We start from the raw sequence: 19426 nt of genomic DNA, 5'->3' as shown, positions 1-19426 counted from the left end.
CAGACTGCTAAAAATCATTACACTTAAGAAAATTCTGAAAATGCTATGGGAGCATTGAATGGGGAACCAAAAGTTCCAACAAGATGAGACAGACTTCAGATGAGGTAACATTTCTGTTGACCTTTGAAGATTGAAAATAGAAAAAGAGGAAGAAAGCATAAAAATGTCAAAACATGTTAAAGAACTGGAAAATAGAAAATAATGTGTTAGGGATCAAAGTGAAAGCTTGGAAGAGGAGAGAGAACAGAAAGGACTCTCAAGGAAATAAATACATAAAGTAGATTATATCCAGATTAGGCAATCTTGGGTCCTTTGCTCGGGAGTTTGTACTTTAATAAGGCAATTCTGAAGCTTTTTACCACCAGTAAGTTGTGTATTATTTTTTTCCCTAAGGACCCCAGAAATTAAGTTCCTGACAAGCAATTAGAGCTTTCAAAGATGAAACAACTAGTAGTCCAACAAAACTTTAGTTTTGCCTAGCCTTAATAATAGATTTATATAACTTCCTGTATTTCTTATAATACTGAAAGTCAATAATTAATTTCATTACCTTTGTGGAACCATGGGGAACACACTACTGCTATAGGCTTTAGTAGGCTCCTTGGCTACTAAAAATTTTGAAACAGTCAGCTAAAAACACCCCCCCCCCCCCCAATAAAGACAGGTTATTAGAAAGAGATACATTGGCTCCAGACAAATGAGTGAGGGCCAAAATATGGACAGAAGGTACATTCAATACATCCCAAGTAGAAAAGAATTTACCTAATAACTGGGGGAGGGGAGGGGGAGGAATTATTCAGCATACTGATGAAGAACAAACATTTTTCTTTTTACTTATTTGCATGGAGTTGGGAGTGGAGGACAAAGAAGCACACCAAGATGAGTTGGTTTTAAAGAAACAGGTAGCCTGAGGTGCTCAGAAGAGGTCTAGAAGCATGCTGGAAATACTGTTGAAAACCCAGCAGAGCAATCTGGGCTACATGATTTTCAATCACTTATACTAATTTTACTTTTTCCCATTCATATATGCTACCTCCTTGCCTTCCGCTTGAATTATACCTTCTATCTCATCAGTCTTAGTAGCCCCCACCTCCAGTGAATGTCTAGTTAGTAGGATTTAGAGCACTATGAAAAAGTAAACTGAAAAACTTCAGGCAGTATAAACACTTGGAACAAAGGAGTTCTACATATTACTCAAGAGTAAAGTTTTCTCTGAGCACCACCACAAGCTGCCCACCAGGTAGGACTTGAATTTTTGTTCTACCAAATTTGGAAAGCTGTTAACTCCTAAGATAAGAGAAATAGCAGAGTAATGCTCAAAGGTTTTTCGATGATTCTGCTTATAAAGGGATCTCTCAAATAACAGGCATCCTCTCCCATCACTCTATAGATCACTGTGTCCCATTCTTACAATAACAGTGTGGTTCAGGATCTGTCAAGAGTCACATAGTAGTCATAAACCAAATGACCAGACTAACAAAAAGGCCCCAGCTCCATTCATATTAACAAATAATACAGCCTACACCTAAGACTTTCCCTTCATCTTAAATGTATTCATTAATAAATGTAATTTTCTCCAAAATAGGAAACAGGATAGGCAAGATTAAGCACTGCCCAATTTTTTCGCATATGAACCTACTCCTAACTATTTGTAAAAACACAGTATTAGAGAATGCAAGCTTTGAAGTCTGTCCCTTAGTTGGTGTAACTCTAGGCGTAATCTCTCTAATGCTTAATTTCTTCACCTGCAAAATAGGAACAATAATGCTATCAACTTTACAGGTATATCATGAGCTTTGCAAGAGCTCAGCAAATACTAGCTATTATTAAGCAATACCATCAGATGCTAAAAGATTTTCATATAAACAGGTTAGCAGGCATTATTGGACTTTTTCATTATTTTAAATTTGTTTTTAACACATAGTAAAAAGACTTTTTAAAGTCATTTAGGTTTATGTACAGGAGGATAATCGCTGCAGAGTAAAGAAAACATATACCTTACTTATATAAGTATATGCATACAAAAATGGGGGAAATAGCCATTATTAACATTTTGCTGAACATCCAGGTGGGTTCTGTTTTCTTAATTTAGTTTTCCAAAATTTCTTTAATATATTTCTCCTAACTTCGATAATTAAGGGAAAGTTACCGGTATATGAAAACATATATTTTTTTTAAATCTTACCATAAAATCTATATAAAGAACTCCAAAAGTAATTCCCTTTCTAAATTGCACTACTGCTTGGTTTGTACCCCTTCGTATCTATACACCACAAAGGAAGTAGCAAATATTAAGCAAAAGAGTACTATTCTATTCTGGTAAACAATAAATGGAAAATAAAGTCAAAGTCACTTTTCAAAATGGAGTTTAGATTACCTGAGTGTGCCTTAAAAATTTTTTTTACTATATAAAAATTTCAAACATACACAGAAGTAGAGACGATAATGAGCCTCCACATGCCAAACAAGAGTCTTCAACAATTATCAACATTTGACTATTTCACCATCCTCTATTTTAAAGCAAATTCCAATCATGACATCTTTAAGAATGCCTGCTCTTAAAATATTCTAAGCAACCTGTAGTAAATTACAAAGTGTGGCTACAAATCCCTCCCAGCTGAATAACCACACCCCTTTGCACACCCACTCCTCCAGGAGGAGGTGGTATCTATTTCCCCACCCCTTGAATGTGGGCTACCTTGTGAGACTCTAAGAATGCAGTGTGACATTATATGATTTCCAAGGCTGTAAGAAGTCTCACAGCTTCCACTTTCACTCCACTGGAATGCTGTCTTGGGACTCCCATGTCATAGAAGACCACACTGAGCAAGCCTAAATGTTAACTAACACCAAGGGCCAGAAATGTGAGTTGACGCCATCTTGGACCTGCCAGCCTGAGAAATCCTTCCGCTTATACACGAGTGAACCCACACAAAACCAAAAGAACTACCCAAAAGGCGCACAGAACTGTAAAAACACTGTAAACAGTTTTAATCCACAGGGTTTTGAGGAGGTGTGCTATGTAGCAATAAAGTAAAGCTTCGTTAACTTATCCTTTTGACTTTCTTGAAATTATCATTATGCATCCAGTCTTATGAAAAATCTGATTCGATTTCAGGGTCTAACTTAGACTTTGCCTTAAATATCCTGGGGAGTTACAGTTACTGAATTACCAAAAGCACAACATTACTATACAATAAATTCATGGCATGAAGACCAGAGTCACCACAGAAAATACCAACGTATTTCAATAGCCAAATAGTCTTTCAGAAATATGAACATAGTTACAATTCTTTTATTTACCTCTACTTGGTATATCCTTTTGTTTAAAAAATCTGCTTCTGGGGACAAATTTTTTTTCCTTAATGGGAAATCCTAGTGTTTTACCTATCCTAGTGAACATGGAGACATGAAAACTAAGGGGAGTCAAAGTCACATGAAGAAAACACTACGAAAGCACAGAATTTTGGGGGTCTTTAAAAAAATGCCTCTTCATTTTTAGCTGACAAATATTTAAAACACAAAGATACCCCCAAGTCTTAAAAAATAATAACTAGAAAAAAGTTCAACATCTCCATATGAAAATATGATGTGAAGTCTACGTTAGAATACTTTGAAATAATCTGTTCTCCTCTGAAGTGTATTTAATCTGTGTCAAGTTTCAATCTTCACTCAATAACTGGAAACCACTATAGAGTTAGTCTGAAAGCGGGAAACAGACTGAAGTGCAATGATCATAATGAAGCAATGACAGCTAGCTTTTAAGGTTCAAAATTTGCCTTCTTAAAGCTGTTGACAAAAGTGGGTGTATGACAGTAGGTAATTTTAAAACAAGGTGTTCAACTCATCTAGTCTAACCAGTAGAGCCACAGAGAAATACATCTGAGAACAAGAAAAACTAGCTTTGGCCACATGAGTTCAGACCAGAGGAGAAAAGTTAAAAATTAAGATCATGAAAAGTAAAACCCAGCCAACTCTCAAATTATAATTTTATCCTGCTCCCCCCTTTTGGGTTCATCTTATGATTAGCAAGTGTATTAAAAATAGAATTCTGTAAAATAATAATTGGGAGAAGATAAATTATTTCACTGTAATTCTGCTTTAGTGAATTCAAATAGATCTTAGTAAAAACTCAAAATCTTTACTCATTTTCAATTGTAATTACACTAATGTGATCAGTTGTTGACTTGGTTATTTAACAGCTAAAAGGTTCATTAGTTAAGTTTAATTTCTTGGCTAAAAATGAGGTTTGATATAAGCCTTTGCATTTCACTTATGCATTTGCCACCGTTCCTTATTACTAGCACTTAATTATCTGTACTAACAGCATGGATCAGCAAAGATAATTTAAAATCATTTTTTATTTGGTTTAGGGACACAACAGCTCTTTATTCCCAACAGCATAGAGCACTAACTTTCTAAAACAGCACAGAAGGTCTTTCATGTCATGCTCTAACCTTCCATTCAATTGTTTCAGCTATGGGGAACAAACTGTCCATTCCTAAAACAAACCACGATACCATGACTTTCAGTTTCCTTATCAGACTCCTAATCATCCTTCACATCTCAGCTGGAGCAACACTTCCTATAAAAATTCCCCCCAAGATTAAACACCCCTTTTCTGTGCTCCCACGAAATTACCATGTATCCATACTTACACTAAGATAATAGGAGTTGTTGTTTATTCATTAGTCTGATGATTTAAATTATGAGTTGTGGAAGGTAGAAGCTGTGTAAAGCTCCTTCTTGCAATGTGAAGCCCTAATCTAAAGGCTAAAATACAACAAATAAACTATCAAAAAGTGTTTTATATTATTTGATAGTTTTGCACCATTAAAATTATTTCCCTAAAATTAAGTGGGCAATTCTTGAACATATACCACATGAAGAGTTGTGTGAAATGAATATGTAGCTGGTTAAAAACTGGGGCCATGGTTGTCTTTTTATGTTCAAGCTGATTATCTGACATCTTCACATAGAACATATGTGCATGTCTATACAGGGGCATCTTTGTGCTTTATCTGGGAAATTAACCTCTCTCACCAATGTAGCAGAAACAAAAATTGCCTGTATTTAAGTAGGAATTTTTAACCTTTCTTATTCAAGACACCTGGCCCAGCATGCAACTTTTGGAAAAAACTCAGGACTATGCTTACCGACCATGCTTACATTACAACTGTGGTATAATTTAGGGCAAAAGAAGAGTTGTAAAAAGTTCTTACCTAAAAACATCTGTAGTATAGAACTTATATAAATATATATTATTGTGCGTATGAGAAGCGGTCAGTACTGAGAGACATATTACTGGGAGAGTAAAATTTGAAGAATGCACGAATATAAACAATCGGACTCGAGTATCAATTCCAGTTGTTTATATTCATCAAAAGTTCATTCTGCAAGTATTATGCTCCCCAGCGTGTTGACTGCTACAAACTGCTTCACCTAATTTAATCCTCATTTCAACTCTAGGAAGAGGTTAAATAAATAACTACGGCGAAATCAAGATTCAACCCAGATCTTCTTCCTCTAATGCCTTTCACGCCACTGCTGTTTAATAAAATGCTGTAGAGCTGTAAATGAAATACTGACCCCGTTTCTGAAACACAATTTTATCTCACGGAAAAGAAAAAATCTAGTTACAGTATGTGTCTGCCTTTTCAACAGTATATCGTTTGATTTTTAAATCAAAAATTCATCTTTAACCTCATCTTAGTTCTAGACGGAAACGAATACATGAGAGCCAGAAAAGGGAGATACTAAAATTATTTTAATAATGAAAAAAGAAAAATACCTAAAACATCCTGCAAAATAGAAAAAAAAATCTAACTGAATTCAATTACACTTGGCACTTTTGCTCTTAATAGCGCCAAACGACAGCAGTCGTGATCAATTTATTCCCAAGACAAAGATGTTCCCTATATAATTACATCTGTTCGTAGGGGAAAAGAACTGTAGTATTTTTGGTGTACACATTCATCTTCACTACGCAGCTTCATCAAAATGAAAGAGTACTGTATTCAACTACTAGTGCCTTCCATATTGTGCTATTTAGGCCAACAGGTCCGTTTTTATACATATTACAAGCCACTTCAATTTGAAGAACATACAGTTTACCACAACACAAAAGAAATTCCAAAGTATCACGATACTCAAGACCTGGGACGAGCAATGAGAAAATCTTTACCCCATCTAAGGGGCTGGCAAAGTCCTTTCAATTCGAGGCCGGGTTGGCCGAGCCCTAAGCCTCCCCGCCTCCAACACCTCGCTCACTAAATACCTCACTCGTGACGCTCCCGGCCCGCAGGGCTCCGGAGGACCCTCCTCACCCCGATCGAAGAGAAGGCCGCCAAAGGCCAAAATAGGGCTCAAGCCCGTCGCCCTCGCCCGCCGCACGTCCACAAGGAAGACGCAGAGCCTGCCCCCTCCACCCGTCACAAACTCCACCACGGGACGTAAGGCCACCGGCAGAGGAGGCCTGCGCCTGGCTCCCCTTAGCACCCGCGGGCCCGGGTCAAGCTCCTCCGCCCCAATCCTGAGAGGAAGGACGCGGCCTCGGCGTCCCCAGGCCAACGTTTCGTTCCTCCCCTCCCCCACTCGCGGCCTTGACTAGAATCCCTTCCCGGAGAGGGAGAAGCCCGAGCTCCGCAGCTTCTTACCCCTGCTCCCGAGCTGGCAGTGAACAGGGTGCGTCCCGCTCCCAGCGATCACACCGCCGCCTTCCTCCTCGGAAGTCTAGGCTTCTAACTGAGGCAGAAGAACCGGCGGCAAAGCACAATGGCGTCCGCTGGGCTCGCCGATCCGGCGCAGCACCAACCGCCACCGTTAAATGCCCCTCCCTTCTCCTCCCCCCACTTCGCGTACTCCGTCGACTTCTCGCGAGAGCAGTTGAGCTGCGCGGATCCGAGAGCTGCGGGAGGGCTCGACGTACCCCACCGCGGGGTGGTGCTCTGACTGCGGAAACCGTTGAGGGGTTGCCCCCTGGGAGGCAGCGAGGCGCTACCGGTAAGCGGCTGCGGCCGGGCGGCCGGAGGGCTGGCGGCTGGGCCGGCGAGTGTGCGGGCGTCGGGAGCGGGGCGCTGGAGGCCCGGCCCTGGTTGGCCGCCCTCGCCTGGCTGATGAAGGGCTCAGATCCAGCCCTGCCGCTCCCCAGTGCCCAAGCCCGCGCCGCTGGCTCTTGCCCCCTCTGGCAAACCTGCAAGGCCCACTGCTAGTAATACCAACAGCCTTTTTTTTTTTTTTTTTTGCGCCTAGTGAGTGGCGCAGTGAATGTTTATTGACTCGAATCAAACACTGCCTTTCCGACCTCCCCTCCTCCCATCCCCTGCCCATCCTATGGGATGGCAGCGAGCCCTCCCCTTGTAGGGTTGGAGCCGATTTGTCGTTCCTTGTGGTAGTTCAGTGGTGGTGGTGGTGTACTTTTGCAGTCATGTCTTAAAATCGTGATGCTAATCTTTGGTAGTGTAGCTACAGATTTTGCTGTCATCCGTTTAGAAACAGGGAGGAAAATTGTGAGGTAAACGGTCTGATGAGAATGAAACGAAACTTTCAAAACACTGTAAATTTGGTAAACCAAGATGTAAATGAATACTAATGAATAAAACGGAGTAGGTTGAAGGAAAAAGCCACAATTTCTATGGATTTAGGTGATGTGTGTGTTTTCAATAATGTATCAAGCACATGAATTCTTCACCGGTAAAGATAAGTAATTGAAACTTGGAGGCATACTGTTGACACTTGATTTGTAAACTGACCTATTTTATGGGGTTGTTTAAGCAATTCATTGGATCCAAATAATTTCAATAAGTGAAGTATGAAGTGTATGTGTATTTCTTTGTCATTTCACCTGGAGGGTGTGCACTATCAATATCTTCTCTATTTTACTCTGTCTTGAAGACTAACAGACCGTCCGTGCTTCACTATTGTAAGTTGTAAAATATTAAAGATTATTATTAAAGTTAGCACATCAATGCCAGTCTAACTTTTTAAAATGTGAGCTGAGGATTAACCATCTGGTGTGGGGTAAAGTGAACAGAGGTTAAGTTTGAGAAAATTAATTTGCCTTGTATAGAAAACTGATTTTTTTTTCTAACCTGTTTGAGTGTACCTATAGCATTGTGGTTATGCTGAAGCACCAGATTGCATGGGTTCAAATGCCAGCCCTGCCTCTTACTACCTTTGGTTGTCTTGAGCAATTCTTTAACCTCACAAGCCTAGGTTTCCTATAAAGTGGAGTTAATAAGACTACCTATAACTCACAGGGTTGTTGAAAGGATTAAATGAGATAATGTATCAGTTCCTGGAACATAGGAAGCATTCCGTAATTGTTAGTTATTACATTCCATGTCTAAACCACTACTAATATTATCTTTCTGGGGTTTATTGCATAGGTCCCTTAAACATCTTCTCCTGAAGGGCATTCTGCGCTGGGAGGAATGACTGCACCATTTTCCTGAGCTATGGCAGTCAGACCTGGTGGAGGTAACTTATCTACAAAAACCCCAAACCTGGCAAGGATGGTTCAGATTTTGGCAAATTGTCGCTTCATCCCCACCCAACACTGATAGTATCAGCAGAGGTGAGTGTGGCACAATTTCTTATGCTAAACAGACCTTCCAAAGTAGTTTCTTGTTGATGCTAGTAAATAAAGACCACTAATAAGTATTTTTTTCTTTCAGAATTATTAGTTGATATTGGTTTTTAATTTACTTTTTCTGATTTGAGTTTTCAGATCATTATCATTATCAGCAAGTAATTATTGAGATTAAAGGCAATTTGATACAGATTGTCGATACAAATAGGTACAATAGTGACTATATTTTCTGAATTTAGAATCAGGACCAATGACTTGACGACAAGTTGTTTGAAATTAGAACTGTTCTGACCATTTTAGACCCCACAGTTGCCTTTTTTTGCACAGTAACCCCACTTGACCTTGCTTTGCTGAACTTTTTATCCTTATGACCAACTCTGACATACCTTTTCGTATCTAAATATCTTTGTTCACCACTTGCCACGCCAACCCATTAGTTTCCATTTTTGACCTTGACTTCTTCTCTAAATTAAGGACTTCTTTACTGTTATTAATTTACCTCCTTTCGCTTTATAAATTTGTCTGTCATTTGGCTATGGTCATAACAACCCTCTACTCTTATGCTTAAGTATTTCTTCCGCTGCCTGATACATTAGAATTCTCTTTCAGATATTGGATTTCTCTTGTTTTCTCCATGTTTTATCATTTACAACCTAACCTTCCAAGAAGTTTCTCTATGGCAAGGGCAATTTTATATTCTCCATTTTGCCTAAATGGTGTGATCTTGAAAAGATGTATTTGTATTTGCTTTTTGTAAATCAAATTATTTTAAAATGTAGGTTATTTCTTAAACTTTTGAGGAACAGGAGGTAATAGCTGGGATGAAATAAGAGTGCTTATGGGGGGGGGGAGGTCCCTAAGTTGAAAACAAAGGATGCCAATTTCTTCTTAAATGGAGATTTTATTAATCTCTGAAGAAGGGAACCTTGTGGCATCAACCAAATTGAGGCTCTATTATTTAAAGTTATAGACAACTGTAAGTATATGGTACTTATATTATTATTGAAAAACAGTCTATAAATGGAAGGCCCTTCCTTGTAAGGACTATGTTACTTAAAAGGTCCTTTGCTTTAAATCTTGGATATAAAAAATTCTTCTTATTCCAAAAATAATAAATTCCTGATTTAGTGATTTTGTGAATTTTAATTTTCTCCTTATCAAGTTCAGTTGAAAGGGGCCCCGTTTAATAAATGAGCATCCAAAATATGCTGTTGGCTGACTTCTGTTGGATTAGCAGCAATAACTTTCAATCCCCAAAGCCAAAAGATAAAACAATATAAAAACAAATAAAGAGAATACCATTTGAAACCTTCTCTGAGAAACTCTTTCTTATGCTTAAGCTTATGGTCTAGATTTTACGGGTTTTAGGAAAATCATTCCTGCTTACATTGCTGCTCCAGAGCATCTGGCCTGGTCAGGAATGATTCTCAATTTATGGGGCCCTTGGAATCCACATGTGAAACACCTTTCACACTGCCTGAAACATAGAGTTTTTAATAGAAGCAACTATCTTTTATTATTAATAGTACTAAAGGTTGGAAAATTATGGTACAAGGCCAAATGTGATCCATTACTTGTTACTATAAATAGTTTTATTGGAACACAGCCATGTCCATTCGTTTATGTAGTATTATCAGTGTATAAGTCAGGGTTCTCCACAGAAACAGAACCAATAGTATGCAATACCTGTCTATCTATCTACAATTACTGTACAAAATATCTTCACTACCCTGCCTAAATTAGCATTTGATTAAGTAACTTGATACTCTAGCCTCCCCAAGTTAACACATAAAACTAAGCATGGAAGTCTACGACTGCTTTCATCTACAGCAGCAGAGATGAGTAGTTGTGGTATAGATGATATGGCCCAGAAAGCCTAAATATTTACTATTTTAGTTTTTTGTAGAAAGCTTGTTAATCCCTGGAGTAAACCATAAAACTGGATTGAACTGACCTCTGTCCCTTTAACATAGTCAAGCCGAACACATATGTAACAACTTTAGATTGGTAATAATCAAGGCCTGTGCTTGGCCTCCATGGCCACTTTGGACTATATTTTGTGAGACTGCAGGCAGAAGAGTATCTAAATACTAATATGCCCTTTGGAAAGTTTGGCTGTAACTGTCCTTTTTTTTTCATGTCCACATTTGTGTACAATTTTATAACAATGTATGCATGTGATTATATCATACATACTAGCTATTTTAGTATGTGCTGTTTCTTTTGCTTTTTTTCCTCCTTTTTCTTTTCTTTTTTTTTTCTCTTTTCTGCCCTTTTCTTTTCCTTTTTAATTTGGCCCTCTTACCCCTATTTACCACTCCATAAACATGGTTGCAAAATTACGGAGTATCCTTATGCATTTTTTTCTGCACAGTCATACAATGTTAAAAGAATAGTTATTTAACACACACATGCAGAGAGAGAAATACTCATACAGATTTTCTTTTACCATTTATTTTAAAAAACAGCATCAAATTTCAATGTGTATATTCATATTAATTTTTCAATCAAAAGTACCTTTTTCTCTAAATCCCTATTTATATTGTTTATCCTCTCTTCTGTGTCATAGATATTACTACTCTGCCCTGCCTTCACAGTGTTTTTTCAACTCTATCATCTGTCTGTTGACTTGCCATTTATTATCTTTTGCTATAGATATGTTCATATGGTAAAATGTGTCTGTGATTTCTTTTATAACTTCTGGGTGTCTAGCTTAGCTTAAAAAGTATTACCTATCCCTAGATTGTATCATGTAATATCCTAAATTTTCTAAACTATGTTTAGTTAAACTCAAATTATTGTTTGTATATGGAATAAGGTAATAGGATCTAATTTTATTTTCTCCTCAATAATAGCCAGTTTTGTGAGCAGCATTTCTTAAATAATCTATTCTTTGTGATTAGAAAGACTACTTTTGTCATGCATTGAATTTTCAGATTTATACTGGATTTAATCCTGGATTTTCTGTTTTGAAAACAGAACTATTCAGAACCATAAACTATGTAGAAAACTAAATATTGTTTTACTCCCTTTTGGATCTTTTTCATATATTAATATTGTTCTGCATTTCTGTTACCTACCTATTCAATTATAAGGAATGGTAACTGTTTCTTTCAGAATTACCCAATATACTTAACCAGCTTTACATTGTACAATGCATGTTATACTACCAACCTGCCTAAGGATTATCTTAATTTCTTTTTCCACTATTCTTGTTTCCTTTTCTCAGCAGTTTGCTGAAGCCACTGAATATACTTCAGTTATCTAAAAACATCTCATCAATATTTTTGTATATCATAATAATTAAAAAAAAAACTGTATACCTACGCACATACATACTACTCAGTTTTTTAAAATCACCCTATTCTCTATCCCATGGAGCCTTGGTCACTCTTGACAAGTTGGCTCTTTGTACCATAGACAATATAGAGGAAATCCTACATTTTTCTCTATTATGTCATCATAAAAGGTATGAAAATGGTGATGTGCTTTAAATCTTTCACGTTGGTTTAATGTTTGTAATTCTTAGCTTTAGTACATCAGACAGACATGGTGGTAGTTGTTGATTTTGTTGTGGTTTGAGTATTCTCTTCAAACCTAAGAGCTCTGTGCTTTAATTAATTATATTTTAATTTAGTTTTTGGAGGATATTAATTCACTGTTTTTTTGTTTTGTTTTGTTTGCATACGGTTAATTTTGCCTAAATTTGTGGAAAGGTTTTTCTCAGGAAAGTGATTGTTTCATTGTTTTCAAGTCCATTTAGTAAGATATTTTTAAATTTTATGAACTTTATCTCAAATAGTTACTTGAATTGAAAGTTTTGGACGTGTGTTTGCATATTAGTGTCAAGGGATATGAATGAAAACATAAAATATAATTTTAATGAATATTCGGTTTCCTCTATGTCTTTTAACAGACTTAAGAATAAATTGATATTACCATTTTGTTAGACTTTACTTCTAGATTGTTTGAAACCAAAGGTTTTTCTGGAACCTTAATTTTGTTACTCATCATAGTAATACAGATTACTAGAGTACTTCTAAAATACAATTATTTTTGTGAAGTTGTATATCAGGATTTTAATAGGCCTTACTAATAACTTTTTATCTAAATAAATAAGACATTAATCAAACTATAGCATTAAAAATTAAGTAGATGAAAATTTGTTTCTAAAAAGTTTGATAAAAAAATTTAATGTTAAATTTACATAATTCTTATTGATAATGTCCAGAAAGGAAAATGTTAGTGTTTAGTCTTACCTGTGCTTGTAAGAAAGTCACATGGAAACTATTACCATTTTTTCTCTTTAGTGAAAGAAAAATGTATACAAAGAAGTAAATGTGCTACCACACTTCTAAATCAACCAAAGTAGGAGAAAAGCACCTCCTAGACGTTGATAGAAGTGTTTATGCCGTGTTTAGAAGACTTTTGTCTTCTTGTTATCAGAAACACATTTGGAATTTAAGCTTTGTTCACAGCAAAATTGGCGCAGACTATCTTTGTAATATTCCTAACTTATTTTATACAAGAAAAGAATGTATTGTGGGGAAAAAATGAACAAAAATTATTAATATAAGGTAGATGAAAAAAATTGCTCTTAAGACAAATAGACTGTGAAGTAGATTTTTAGAATACAGATAGAACAATTAAAAACAAAGTAGTAGTAAGAAAACATTTCCCCTTTTTCCTGAATTTTTAAAAAATATTTTGAATTTAGCATTCCATCATTTCCTGCAGGTGAATGAGTTAATTACATTTATTTATAAAAAAACAACTGACACAGGTCTCCAGTCCTTAAGAATGGGACTGTGTATTTCTATTAAAAAGCAAGAAACAGTGGTTCCACTTTCCAGTTTCACATAAGGAGCCTAAAAGTCCTGCTTCTATCTTAACAACAAGTAAAAAGACGAACAAACTGCAAAGTCAATAACTCTTCTTGGATCCATAAAAGAGGGAAGGACAGAAGACAAACCACTACCCCCAAGACTGGAGAAGGCATTTAAATACAGGGAGTTGTGGTTTATGGGAGGAGAGACTCAGGCATTCAAATCACCACAGAAGACAGGGCCAGGTTAGAAAATCTGTACTGTAATTGATGAATTGCTAGAGGCTCAGTGTGGACAACTCTGAGAGTTTAAAATTCCAGGGAGACCCAGTCACCGGAGTGGGGGTGGGGGAGCACAATATTGTGAGGTTTACCTCCAGGAGCTTAACCAGATTTCCGCAATAAATATCAAAGAAAAATTCCATCAAACTTCTGGTAAGGAAAGAGGAAAAGGAACCATTTTGAAATATACCAGAGCATTCTATTCTTAACAAACCCTGCCATGAGGGGAAACTAGTTAACTAGAGCCTAACCAACTGAGATATTATCAGAGCTTAAGTAACCTTGGGAAGAGAAATAACCAGCTGTAGCCATTTTGTCCCATCTAAGGGGATAGAAAAAAAACTAAGAAACTCTTGAGAAGTTCATAGTCCAGAGGCATAGTCCAGAGGCTAACTAAAAGACTGAGACCTAATCATAGAACTACAGAATGCTTCCATGCCCCCATGCCTTACCACTACATTAATAAAGGCCTATTTATGGCTGTTCCTTTTACTCAGTATATTGTGTCTGGCTATCAAGAAGAAATTACAAGGAATACCAAAAGGCAAAAAAACATAATTTGCAGAGACAGAGCAAACATCAGAACCAAACATGACAGAGATGTTGGAATTATAAGTACAGGAATTTCAAACAACTATGATTAATATGCTAAAGGCTCTAATGGATAAAGTAGACAGCATGCAAAAACAGCTGGGCAGTATAAAAAGAGACATGGAAATCTTAAGAAGGGACCAAAAAGAAGTGCTAGCAATAGAAAACACTGTAACAGAAATGAATAATGTTTTTCATGGATTTATTAATAGACTGGATATATGGCTGAGTAAAGAATCTCTGAGCTAGAGGATATATCAGTAAAACCCTTGAGAACTAAGAATAAAAGGGAACGAAGACAAAAAAAAAAAACCCCGAAACACAACAGACTATCCAAGTGTTACCTGAAAATGGGTTCACCTCTTGGTGGGTGTCAAGCCAAAAGACACAATCAAGCCAAAAATCGGGAGAAGGAAGATTTATTACTTGCAATAAGTAAGGAGAATGCCGGAGATCTTTACCAAAGCAGTGTCTCCCTGAACAGCAAAACTGGGGAGATTTTTTTTTAATTAATTAATTTGTTTATTTATTGGCTGCTTTGGGATTTCGTTGCTATGCCTGGGCTTTCTCTAGTTGTGGTGGGCAGGGGCTACCCTTTGTTGCTGTGCGCAGGCAACGTCTCTTGTTTTGGAGCACAGGCTCTAGGCGTGTGGGCTTCAGTAATAGTGGCACATGGGCTCAGTAGTTGTGGCTTGCAGGCTCTAGAGCGCAGACTCAGTAGTTGTGGCACACAGGCTTAGTTGTTCTGCTACGTGTGGGATCTTCCCAGCCCAAGGATCGAACCTGTGTCTCCTTGGCAGGTGGATTCTTAAACACTGTGCCGCCAGGGAAGTCCCTTGGGGAAGTTTTAAGCTAAGGGTACACGCATATTCATGAAGGGACTTGAGCAGGAGAATTCAGCATAGATTTGGGGCAAAGGTTGACAGAGTCTAAGCTTTAGTTGATTGAAGTCACAACAGTCAGAAAGAATCTGAAAAAGAATAGGTATATTTTATATGTATAACTAAATCACTTTGCTGTACACCTGAAACTAACATTGTAAATCAACTATACTCCAATATAAAATAAAAATTTAAAAAAGAAGAGAGAGAATGTAGAATCCCCCAGATGTGAAAGATTTTTGAAAATGTTATTTTACTCTCTCTAGAAAAGACTAAAGCATCGTTTTATGTAAATTTCATAGGAAGAACCAAAAAATTAGAAGTAAAAAAGGCTTTTTGAGGCAGTTTTTTCCAGTAGAACATTGTCATACTATCTCATTATTTCTAAAATATTTTAATAAAATAAATGCTTATTAATGAAAATAAATTCTGATAGATAAAATATAGATTATTAAAAGAAAAAAAAAGTCAACATCATTATACCTTAGGTTCCAGTTATCTGGTGGTTGAACACTTTAGGCTAATCTTTACCATTGAAACAGAATTGGGAGTCTTTACAGTAGTTTTATATTCTTTCCTATTATTACTTCCTTTGCCTGATAAACAGTTGTTTGTTTGTTCTTGCATTCTTTTGTTCCCTTAAGATTATTAATTACTAAGACCTGTTCAAGGGCAAGCATTGTGGCCAGGATTAGATCACAAAATGGCTTAGGCCAAAAATGTCTTCCCTATGTCAAGAAAGCCATACCTGGTTCTCTTTTTCCAGAGACACTCCCCCCCCAACCTATCTGCTTACACAAGGACTGTGGGTTAACTAGAAAAGGTTCAACATAGGTGTAATGGGACTATCAGAAGAAAGAAAGGAACGGAAGAACTATTTGAGACAAAAATGACTGAGAATTTCCCCCAAATTAATGTTAGACACCAAACCACAGATCCAAGAAGCTCAGAGAACACCAACCAGGATAAAGGTCCCCCAAAACTATACCTTAGCATATCACTTTCAAATTTAAAAAATTAAAGATAAAGAAAAAAAAATCCTGAAAGAGGACAGAGTTAAAAATAACCTTACCCATAAAGGAACAAAATAAGAATGATATCCAACACCCCCTCAGAAACCATGCAAACAAGAAGAGTGTGGACTGAAATATTTAAACTGTTGGGAGAAAAAAATCCCACCAACCTAGAATTCTGTATCATGTGAAATTACCTTCAAAACTGAAGGGAAATTTGACAAACAAAAACTAAGAATTTGTTACCAGTAGACCTGCCTTGCCAAAAAAAAAAAAAGTCCTTTACAGAGAAGGAAAATAATATAGTTCAGAAACTCAGATCTACATAAAGAAAGGAAGAACATCAAGAGAAGGAAAAAGTGAATTTAAAATAAGAACTTTATTTTCCTTATTCTTAATTGAGCTAACAGCAGTTTGTTCAAAATAATAATACAAACAATATATTCAATTATGTATATTTCTGATGTGTGTATATATATGCTTAAGTATTCTCATAGGTAAGTGAAATGAATAACAGCAATGATATAAGGAATAGGTAGAAGGAATTAGAATCATTTTGTTATTTTGTTAGTATGAGGTATACTACATGTGAAGTAGTATAGTGTCATTTGAAAGTAGATTTGGACTGTTGTATATTGAAAACTCTATGACAACCAATAAAAAAGCAAAAACTGCAGTATAACTGATATACTAAGAAAGGAGAGAAAGTGGAATCATATAAAATGCTCATTTAAAACCACAAGAGGCAGATAAGAGAATACTGTAAACAGTTATATGCCAACAAATTGGACAACCTAGAAACATACAGCCTATCAAAACTGAATCAAGAAGAAATAGATAATTTGAACTGACCAATCACTAGAAGTAAAATAGAATCTGTAATTTAAAAACTCCTTCAAACAACAGTCTGGGACTGGATGGCTTCACCGGGGAATTCTACTAAACAGAGAACTTATACCTATTTTTCTCAAACTCTTCCAAAAGATTGAAGAGGAGGGAACACTCCCATAGTCATTCTATGAAGCCATCATCGCCCTGATACTGAGACCAGACAAAGGCACTACCAGAAAAGAAAATTACAGGCCAATATCTTTGATGAATATACATGCAAAAATCCTTAACATAATTTTAGCAAACTGAATCCAAAAACACGTAAAGGGATCATACACTGTGATCAAGTTGGTTTCATTCCAGGGTCACAGAGATGGTTCAGCGTATGCAAATCAATTTGATATACCACATCAACAAAAGAAAAGACAAAAACCACATTATCTTCTCAATAGATCCAGAAAATCATTTGATAAAATTCAACAACAACAACAACAACAACAAATATCAACATTTATTCATGATAAAAACTCTTGCCAAAGTAGGTATTAGAGGGAACATATCTCAGCATAATAAAAGCCATTTATGACAAACCCATAGCCAACATAATACTAAACAGTGAAAAGCTGAAAGTCTCCCTGCTAAATTCTGTAACAAGACAAGGATGCCTATTCTCACCACTGCTATTAAACATAGTATTGGAAGTCCTAGCCACAGCAATCAGAAAGAAAAAGAAATAAAAAGCATCCAAATCAGAAAGGAAGAGGTAAAATTGCCATTATATTCAGATGACATGATACTCTATATAGAAAACCCTAAAGACTCCACACAGAAACTATTAGAACTGAAAAATGAATCAAACAAGGTAGAGGATTCAAGATTAATATACAGAAGTCTGTTGCATTTCTTTACACTAACAATGAAATATCAGAAAGAGAAAGTTAAGTAAAATTTTGTCTAAAATTGCATAAAAAAATAAAATACCTAGGAATAAACTTAACCAAGGAGATGAAAGACATATGCTTATAACTATAAAACACTGATAAAGGACGTTGAAGAGGATTCAAGGAAATGGAAAGACAGCCCATGCTCTTGGATTGGAAGAATTAATGTAGTTAAAATGGCCATACTACCCAAAGCAATCTACAGATTTAATGCAATCCCTATCAAATTACCCATAACATTTTTCACAGAACTAGAACAAATAATCTTAAAATTTATATGGAACCACAAAAGACCCAGAATTGCCAAAGCAATCCTGAGGAAAAAGAACAAAGCTGGAGGCATAACCCTTCCAGACTTCAGACAATACTACAAAGCTACAGTAATCAAAACAGTGTGGTATTGGGACAAAAACAAATTTATAGATCAATGGAATGGAAAAGAGAGCCCAGAAATAAACCCACACATTTACAGTCAATTACTCTTCAACAAAGGAGGCAAGCATATACAGTGGAGAAATGACAACCTCTTCAGCAAGTAGTGTTGGAAAAGCTGCACAGCTGCATGTAAATCAATGAAGTTAGAACACTCCCTCACAACATACACAAAAAAACCTCAAAAGGCTTAAAGACTTAAATATTAGACATGACACCATAAGACTCCTAGAAGAGGACATAAGCAAAACAGTCTCTGACATAAATTGTAGCAGTGTTTTCTTAGGTTAGTCTCCCAAAGCAATAGATATAAGAGCAAAAATATAACAAAGATGACCTAATTAAACTTAGAACCTTTTGTACAGCAAAGGAAACCATAAACTAAACAAAAAGACAACCAATGGACTGGGAGAAAATGTTTGCAAGTGGTATGACCAACAAGGGCTTAATTTCTAAAATATACAAACAGCTCATACAACTCATTGGCAGGGGAAAGAAAATTAAGATATGGAGAGAAAAATAGACATTTTCCAAAAAAGACATACAGATGCCTAACAGACACATGAAAAGATGCTCAACATTGGTAATTATTAGATAAATGCCAGTCAAAACTACAATGAGGTATCACCTCACACCAGTCAGAAAGGCCATCATCAAAAAGTCTACAAACAATAAATGCTAGAGAAGGTGTGGAGAAAAGGGAACCCTCTTACAGTGTTGGTGGGAAAGTAAATTGGTACAGCCACCATGGAAAACAATCTGGAGGATCCTTAAAAAATGAAAAATAGAGTTCTGATATGATCCAGGAGTCCCATCCCTGGGCATATATTCAGAAAAGATGAAAACTCTAATTGGAAAAGATACGCGTACCCCAGTGTTCATGGCAGCACTGTTTTCAATAGCCAAGACATGGAAGCAACCCAACTATACACGTGCGTGTGTATAGTGAAGTATTACTCTGCTATAAAAAAGAGTGAAATAATGCCACTGCAGCTACATGGATGGATGGGGAGATTATTAAGTTAAGTGAAGTAAGTCAG

General features: G+C 36.5%; 2 protein-coding genes across 2 annotated transcripts in view; one reads left to right on the top strand and one right to left on the bottom strand.

Moving 5' to 3' along the window:
* Window positions 1-6849, bottom strand: part of MARCHF7 (membrane associated ring-CH-type finger 7) — a 46999-nt gene extending 40150 nt beyond the window's left edge. Inside the window, exon 1 of the mRNA XM_057745094.1 lies at window positions 6657-6849. The gene's annotated coding sequence lies outside the window, so the exon portion shown is untranslated. The remainder of the gene's footprint in view (window positions 1-6656) is intronic.
* A 6-nt stretch (window positions 6850-6855) lies between these two features.
* The window catches only part of BAZ2B (bromodomain adjacent to zinc finger domain 2B), a 365031-nt gene continuing 352460 nt past the window's right edge, over window positions 6856-19426 (top strand). The window contains exons 1-2 of the mRNA XM_057745056.1: window positions 6856-7002; window positions 8388-8575. The gene's annotated coding sequence lies outside the window, so the exon portion shown is untranslated. The remainder of the gene's footprint in view (window positions 7003-8387; window positions 8576-19426) is intronic.

Source organism: Hippopotamus amphibius, chromosome 8 (genome assembly GCF_030028045.1).
Source record: "Hippopotamus amphibius kiboko isolate mHipAmp2 chromosome 8, mHipAmp2.hap2, whole genome shotgun sequence".
Classification (NCBI taxonomy): domain Eukaryota; kingdom Metazoa; phylum Chordata; class Mammalia; order Artiodactyla; family Hippopotamidae; genus Hippopotamus; species Hippopotamus amphibius.
The sequence above is the reverse complement of the archived record's forward strand: the minus strand, read 5'-3'. Positions and strand labels throughout refer to the sequence as shown.